At 39.8% G+C, this 9015-nt stretch overlaps 1 protein-coding gene across 1 annotated transcript in view; it reads left to right on the forward strand.

The window, feature by feature from the left end:
• The window catches only part of LOC120569250 (protein phosphatase 1 regulatory subunit 29-like), a 306066-nt gene that overhangs the window by 221273 nt on the left and 75778 nt on the right, over positions 1-9015 (forward strand). The window contains exon 4 of the mRNA XM_039817061.1: positions 5393-5441. The gene's annotated coding sequence lies outside the window, so the exon portion shown is untranslated. The remainder of the gene's footprint in view (positions 1-5392; positions 5442-9015) is intronic.

Below are 9015 nucleotides of genomic sequence, written 5' to 3' on the forward strand. Positions count from 1 at the left end.
GGAACAAATTGAGCAACTTTTTTTTTCAAGATATTGACATACTGCATCTTAATGGGCAGTGTGTTTTGAGATCACAACTTGTTTATCATTATAATTAATAATTTACTGACAGGACTCAAAACAACATGAACATTCGTCATTTCAAAGCAGTTTTAAGTAAGTAAGTAAGACAATTGATTCATGGCACATGAACTAATTGTCGACTTGAATCAATAGTATGTCGCAAAACAACCTCAACAGCTTTTGTAATTTTCACATTTCACACTGCGCTGGAGATAAATAATGGGCTAAAGTGGTCTTGTCATATTAGCTTAAAGCTGAACTTTGTTTGAAAACCGGTCACCGATTTCCATAATTAGAGTCTATCAGAGCATCAACATCAATAAAGGGACAATCTTTTTGATGCATAGAGTTATTGAAGCTCTATCCTTAACGAGGGACAAATATTTCTATCCATAAATGAACTATATTTAATAGACCTTAACGATAGAAGGCGCGGAATTAGGTAGACGGTGATTGAACACATAATGTTAAGCTGTACAACATGATTTTTTTTTTTTAAGTATATAAAGCTGTTTGGATATCTGATTCACTAATCACAGGTACTATTTATTAAAGCTATAGTATGTAGTTTCTGTCGCCCCCATGAGGAATTCTTGTTTTGGAAGTTTTGACAACAACACTGTCGGCGAGTCCACATGATACAAGCCTTCCGTGATCGCGCATCCCCGGCACGGGAAAGTCGGCAGACGCCACAATCTTCTGAACACAGCCATACTGAGAAATCCAGAGAGACTTGTGTGCAGCTGATAGTCTTAATTAGCTCTGTAGCAACTCATTTGGCAATGGCTTAAAAGTAACGGACGTTCATTAATATCAAAAAGTTACGCACTAAAGCTTTAAGGTATTGGATTGCAACATATTGCGCAGGTGCTGCTTTTACTGTTTCCTTATTTAACTTAAACTCTGTCAAGCCTGTTCTATTTGAAATGTTCATTTTCATCTTCTTGTTTGTCTCCAGTTTTTGACATTCAGTTTCTGTTATGCACGTCAGCCTTTATTAGTATGTTGTCAATGAGAAAAGATCATTTTGTATTCCCTTTATACTTTTTTTCTCCGTCTTATCACCTATTCCTATCATATTTCTTTTTTTATCACCTCATATGAGCATATAAATAAAACCGAAATTCAGCAGAGACCCCTGAGTTGTCCTTCCCAAAGACGTTGAAGCATGTCAGCTTAACTCCAGTACATCCCTTTTTGGCGGGTTTCCCCCCCCCCTGCTGTCTAGATTTTTATCGATGGTGGAAATACTGCTCTTGGAAATACTTAAGTGTCTGCAGCACCTGGAGTGGTGGTGTGTGAAGGAGCAGTAGGGTGTCGATTGGACTGTGGTTAACAGGCTATGATCTAAAGCATCACCTTACTGGGATGAGGTACTCCACACCGCAGCCACTGTCAAACTGTCTCCGTTGTTTTCCCCTCCTGCTGAGAAAATGATCTTTGTGTATTATTTCGACATCTTGTGGTGGACATGTTTTTTTAGCACAGAGGTTATATAGTGTGTCAGTGTGGCAAACACATTAGAGTGTGGTGTTGTACTTCTGTTCTTCTGTTCTAGTTGTATCCCCTATTTGATGTATAAACTTGGGAACACCGTTAGTTAGCTCAAGATTTGATTACCTTATAAGGTCAGGGATGTGAGTGTGTATTAGACTCAGGACACACATAAAGTTACCGTAAGTTTTGTGTGCCATATAAGTCTAGGAATGTGAGTGTATTCATTAATGTACCATACGATGAAGTAGAACGGGGGGATCTTGTGTGTGTGTGTGTGTGTGTGTGTGTGTGTGTGTGTGTGTGTGTGTGTGTGTGTGTGTGTGTGTGTGTGTGTGTGTGTGTGTGTGTGTGTGTGAGTGAGTGTAAAGAGCTGGAACATCTGCCTGGAAGACAGGAGGGAGAGAGGAGGAGAGCCTCCTCCAAGCAAGATATAAAAGATTAGGAAAAATGGTTAGAGGGGTTCATAATCTGACCTAGATTTTGCTCTGTATACTCTGTCTGCGGTTAGGGAAATTCAGTATCATTTAGTGAAACCACAATTGGGTTTTGTCAACTTAAAATGCTGGACTTCAGTAAACTGGCTTAACTGACCTCTTCGTCTCAGATTGATCCTTGTGTTCTGGTAAACTTAAGTCCGATGAAAGAAGGCGCGGGAATTAATAAATTGGAGTCAGATTTGACAGGGCCTTATTTTAGACATAATTACCTACAGAATACAAAAAAACAAAAACACAATCTGTTGTTCAAAACTCACATGAATTGACTTTTTGGACAGCGTGCCCTGTCTAACAACAATAGAGCTCTTGGTATAGGAGATAAAACATGTACATTTCACGCAACTTACTGGTGAGTCACTGTTGGTAATTGTGTTAGATTTAATTTACACCTGGACAAATTTAGAGCCACGCCTCAGCATGCCCTTTGACGTGAACACCAAGGGAAGCTCAGTGTTATTAACATCATGTGGTGGATTAATTGGCTATAGCCTACTGTATGCAATGTCAAAGGTGTTACTTGTAGAGACGCAACCCAAAGACAATTATCATCCCACTCTGCAGCTCTGTGCAGCTTGATTAACCACTTTTAGCTCACTGTTTTGGTTTTGACGACATGTTGACTGCATGGTTCGCTCTCGGCGCTCTCATTAATTTTGTTTCGAGAAGCAGGAGGCAGTTATTTTGAGCAAACAAGATCTGAAAAACCCACTAAATGCTACCTGTTCAGCACCACGTAAATTCACAGATATGGTAAACATTTTGTTTTCCAGGTGTCTGTCAATATGCACAGATAAGGTATGTGCACACAGTTAAAAAAGAGCAATATGCTGTGCTTATCCTAACACTACCCTGCACTCAGAAAAGGTGTAATGCCTTAAGCAGGACTTTGAAGATGTCTTCAAAAAGTCTTCACTTTCCAAAAATCTCTTCACTTTAAAGGATTAACCTTGGGCCTCGCTGTAGAACACTCAGACGCACACACAACTACACACAACCATCTCAAAGTCTTGATTAGCGCTCTTACATGAGTAACTTGATCAAGGTGAAAATAAAATGGCAGTAATTGTTACAGATCACCTGCCAATGTAAGCAGTAGTTCAGCTGGTTATAAAGGACAGTACGGTCTGTAAGGTCAAGAATTAGGGTGTGTGTGTGTGTGTGTGTGTGTGTGTGTGTGTGTGCGCGTGCGTGCGTCTATCTGTGTGGTTCCTCTCCATTCATCTTGTGTTTGCTCAAGTCGCCGGCATGTCAAACTCACATCTAAGTCCAGTGAAGACAAATGAACTCAGCATTTACTTCCACTCAGTCTAACTGATGGATGGCCTGACATATGGTTGTTGATTGATGGCTGATCAGTGATTCCCATATAGACTCATCAATTCCCAGCATCCCTGTCTGATACGATACTCTTCTACCATGGCTAACCTTCAGGAAGACAAATCGACTGACTAAAACCCCAACTTTGAAACACAAGTCGACAAGCATACACCTCTACGGTGATGACGCACACTATAAGTTCTCACTGTTGTTTAGAAACCAGGGGATATTAAGTATTGATAAGGGACTCACCTATGCTATTCTGTTAGTATGTCTTTAACTACAACATGGAAATTCAAATAACTGTTTTTGGAAGCAATGATCTCTCAGTTTGTGTGATATCCTTCGCCGATACATACGAGATTTGAGTTTGACTATGTGGGTTTTGGGGTAATTTGATGCATGCCATTATGTCACTTGAAATTGATGAAATTGAGTCATTTAAAAAGATAATTCACAGAAAGAAACAATTTGTAATTTTCATTTTAGTTAATTCCCATAGATTGACTGAGATGAATAAAGGTGAATGGGTTGGAAGCGACATATAGAGTGCACCGATTGTTTTGCTGCGATCTCATTTTTCAACAAACAAGGGCTTTTGATGATATTATCACATCCAAATTCTGCTCATAGTGGCGATAAGAGAAATAGAGTTGCAGCAAGCGGCGAATCTTTGTAAAAGTACACTTTGTGGTCAGAGGAGTGTATTGCAGGGAAAGTTCAAACCAGCTTTTTTATGAACTTACACGTCTGACATTTCAACTGCTTTCACCCATGTCATTGTGACACTTGATTTTGTCATAAATTGATTTTTATTTATTTTTTTAACAGACAGTTCAACTGCTTTTATGTCTCTTCAAATAACAATTCAACTGCTTTCAGGCAAGGCAGTTTTATTTGTATAGCACAGTTCAGCAGCAATGCAATTCAAAGTGCTTTACACAAGACATAAAGACAGTCAGAAATTCATACAAATTGGAAACAGATAAAAAGCAGTTAATACGAGAATGTTTTTTTTTTAAATGAATTAAGAAAAGGCTGTGTTAAACAGAAAGAACCTTCAGCACCTTCCCTGTCAAATGACACAGCTTTCATTTCATATTCTTTAACTGGGAGCCAAGACACTTCATTCACTTCATTTAGTGCTTACAACTCTTTCAGAATTTCAGCTGTTTTGAATGTTTCAACTGGCAACAACCAAAGATATAATGCCACGACAATATTGCATATTTGACCCCACCATTGCCGGAACGGCTTTGAAATCAGCACCATGGACAGCGATCACAACACTTTTTCCGACAGCCAAATCTACCCCAAGACAAATGTTGTACTTTAGAAAGAAGAAAGTAATATATAAAGTAATAAACCAAATAATGTACAGTACAGGAGGAAAAGTGAAGTGTATTCAGCCTTTTTCTGCCCTCGTGCTCTGTCACACTGATCCCATTACATTGATTCATACTGGGGAGCCGCTCATTGCTGCTGCAGTCTCACACTGAGCAGACTGATGGTGCTTGTTTAGCAAAGTAACACTCAGAATTATGCATTCGCTTTACTTTCCCAGAGCTTCCCAGCATGCTTGGGATTCCAACCAATGGTCTTTTCGTCATGATTTTTCTAACCGCTCGGTTATTGCCACCAACTCCAACGTTTTTGCAGCTTGAACTGACAATAACTGATAATGGACAACATTATGCCATTCCACACTACTAAATGTCACAGGGTACTATTAAGCTGCTGCTTTGCCATATGAGCTGACTCTTAGGAGAAAATCTTTATTTCAATGTGATATCTCTGTGATTGTGTCTTGCTGCTTTGTTCCTCCATGTAAAGCCTGCCCAGCTGCTTCATTTCCTACTTAGCACTCTTTGATGTAGACAAATACACCAATCAGGGACAGTCTCTTCTAATTATCCTCCACTCACCGTTCTGTGTCAGGCAGGGACTTGCCCCTTCTGCCATGGATGACGCTGATGGTTTATTCAACCTGTTTCTTTCTGCTTTTCTGTTTATTGCAGGCTTTCGTCGCTAGCGACTGGCAGACGATCTGAGGACATCAAACCCGAGGTAATTATTCCCATTGTCTTGGGCTCCATAGAGGCACAGCCTGATGCATGGAGATGGCACACACCTGCATTACACAGAGGCACACTTCAGGACTATGGTTTGTCCACCATATGCGACATATCTTAACATCTATAGGAGTTTTGCTGAGTGACATGGTGTTTCCGTGATGCACACTAACTGATACCGAAAGAAGTAAATGATGGCGGGTAAAGTGACCGCGCCGCACACTTGGAGATCATCAGGTCAGCTCCCACAGTAGGCAGAGCGTCCATCTTTATCAGTGTGTCCTTGACCAAAACACATGTGGGCCCTGCTGCTGTGGGGATGCTGATTCTGTGGTCTGTTCGGGGACATTAATAACGTTTGAGAGTTATTACTTGAGGCTATAACGTGCCGTCTTTTTTTAACATTAAGATTTAAATGGCATGCCTTCATGATTGCTTTTGCATTTAACAGGCTTTTGTGTTGGATGTTTTGCAAATGTTTTTCTTTTATTTCTGAATATCTCGTGTTGGGGGAGATGGAAGTTTTATCTTTCAATAGAATTTGAAATCCTACTTAATGAATACCTAAATAACTGACCAAGTCCGGGAAATGTCACAAAATGTGCATGCTTCACTGATGCCACAGCCTACTTAATGCTAAGAAAGAGCTATTAACAGTTCTGCTATTTTGAGTCCCCACTGCAAACCTAGTCTCTATGTACGATGTTCAACTTCTGGGATTGTTCAGTTGCCGCCGGAAATTCCGCTGGATGTCTTACATTTCGGCCGGATGTTCATTACCTTCCGCTTTCCTTGTGTCGGAATTTGTAACTCTGGTCGATTTCAGACAGAATTGAGACAGCTAGCTGTCCAATCTGAGTTTTCTGTTGCACGACTAAAGCAACTTTTGAACGTTCCACCAAAACAAGTTCCTTCCCGAGGCTATTTTGCCGCAGCACCATGGCTCTGCCTGGTGCCTAGCGCCGCACAAGACGATTGGGATTAGTTTAAAGAATTGCCAATAAACCAGAGCATTTTTTGTTCCCATCCTGGAATGCTGTGCGGACTAACTAGACCCTCCTTTGCAGCACTGTGGACGAAGGTCTGGCAATGCGAGACTACTGCAAACCATATGAATGTTAAGAAAATTAAGACTGAATTCTTTAATTACACGATTAGTATTAAGGACAGTTGACTTTACTGAAATGCAGACAGTAGTTCTGTCTGAAACATCTGGAGCCCCTCATCTTTCTTTACAATTCTTTATTTTCAAATTAACTGAGGTCAGGTGTGTTCAGGGGCATTTCGAGTATTTGATGACATTGACCTGTTGGGGGGGGGAGGCACTTTTTTGATGAACATCCTTTATTCTGATGCATTGTTATGCACTCTGGTACCTCATTTAAGTACAAACAAATCCCAGTATGAATCAATTTATTTTCATTGTGAACTAGAAAATGGTTGCATGCCAACCAGATGAGTATCACTGCACTAGAGCAATTCTGAAACATATTTACAAAAGCAGCTTGGCAATGCCCATTGACTAAAGCAAACCTACTGCTATACTTTCTGGGAATTGTTCCTGGACATCCACAAATGATAATTTCAATTTTAGAACACTGACAGACAGTGATACACTGTATGAATTTACAGTGCACATAGTATATACCCTATATGCATTTCAACTGTTGTACCTAGTGTAACTGGAAAACCGCATACATTTAAATAATATTCTGAAATGGTTTTATATAAATACATTTTGTTATTTACTTTTATGATCGTAATCCATCTTGAAGCAACTCTAGATTAATCTCTTTGACACTGTGTCTGGAGATGTGTTCTAAGCCCTGCTAGCGCCTCTGAGATGTTTAGCATGTTAGCATATTTACATTTGATATTTAACACAAAGTACAGCTGAGCCTAATGGGAAGTTCCTTAGTTTTGCAGGTTTTTGGTCATAAGTCTTGGACAAATTACAAATTTCATCTTGATGATAGAGGTAAATGAAAACTCAGAGGTTCACCAAAGTATTATAATTTATACTGTGAGGAACATGAATGATTGTGAACCAAACATGTCAAGCTGATGGTGTTGCTGGAGGGAAGGTCAGGGGAGCAGCCAAGTCATTAAGTATTATCCATTGGGGACCATGGATATGTGTTACAAATTTGTTAAGATATTCCCCTTTGGACCAAAGTGGTGGACCGGCTGACCAACCCATCAACAAAAAAAGAATAACCAGTTTGTTAACGCGACAGCCACTAAAGTAGACACATTTTTGCAAATCCAATTAAGAAACAAACAAATGGTAAAAGGTTATATAGGCCTTTGTATTTGATTGACAAGTGATCTTTTGGGAGTTAATACAATTTTGCCAATATTAAAGAAGCGAGAATCTCACAGACTACAAAATGTCAAAAGCGGTAATGCAAATGAGGCATAATGACCCCGCTGCCCTGTGAAAAATAGATGTAGCATTTCAGAATGAGTCTCTTTATACATTGATCGCTATAATTTTCTTTCCCCTTGAAGCTTTGACAGTATTTGTCACCTGGGCTGACAGGCCTTCTGTTGTGTCATATTCCCGGCAGCGACAGATGTGTATCGGCCCCCAGTGTGTCACTCCCAGCAGGCAGCTGAGCACCATTGATCTGCAGCAATTGAGCCATGATCGCTCTAATTAGTACAGGTTTATAAACACAATCCACAAAAGGAAAGAGAGAGAAGGAAAGAAGACTTTCAACTGTGAGCTAGCAATGGCTGATCAGATGTCACCAAATGAGAAGAGATGAAAGAAAAAAATAACAAGAAAAGGCCTGAGGCAAATACAGACCTCAAAACACGGTAGAAACTTTTAAGCTATTTCAAATGATAAAAGATGTCCTTCTGGACTGGCGTGGATATCTTAGGGAGGCAGGTGCTTCATAAAAGTCACCATAGGACAAATAATGAAAAGAAAGATCCAGACTATGAAACAGACAAAAAAGCTCTACTGTACCTTCGGTCATTTCTTCTCTCATGCCATTTCACCCTAAAACAAAAGTTATGCTGGTGCCTTACAATAGTCAATTGACTGATCTAGTTCAGAATTCTGTCAAAAGTTTTTTTTAGCTGTAATTCTCATTGAATGCTGTGAAAATAAAGGCCAGTGTCCGAAGTGAACTGATCTCAAATTCATTAATTTAGACTGAGACAGCAAAGAGAGACGTTATGGCCAAAGCCAGCATTACGACTGTAAAGGGTGTGTGTTCCCGCCACACCGAAATCATCAGGGTTACACATAACTTTATTTTAGAGCTGTAGAATTTCAGTTGACCATTTGAAATCCATCAGCCTCCAGACAAACCAATTTACCTGAGCTTTTCAGGGGAAACTGTAACTTATTTAATGCATTTCCCTCCCTTGTGCATGCAAAATAATAACTACTAAAGAAGTTATGCTTTTTTGTGTTTCATGAACGCTGCAGATCCATATTTCAGCAGGACTGCATGGGAAATTCGATGTAGGTTACCAGCAGTACTTTGTTTGGATTGGATTATCCATTCACGATGGAATAAAGACATTGTTTGTACGATAACAAAATAAAAGGG

This window comes from Perca fluviatilis, chromosome 1 (genome assembly GCF_010015445.1).
Source record: "Perca fluviatilis chromosome 1, GENO_Pfluv_1.0, whole genome shotgun sequence".
In the NCBI taxonomy this organism is placed as follows: Eukaryota; Metazoa; Chordata; class Actinopteri; order Perciformes; family Percidae; genus Perca; species Perca fluviatilis.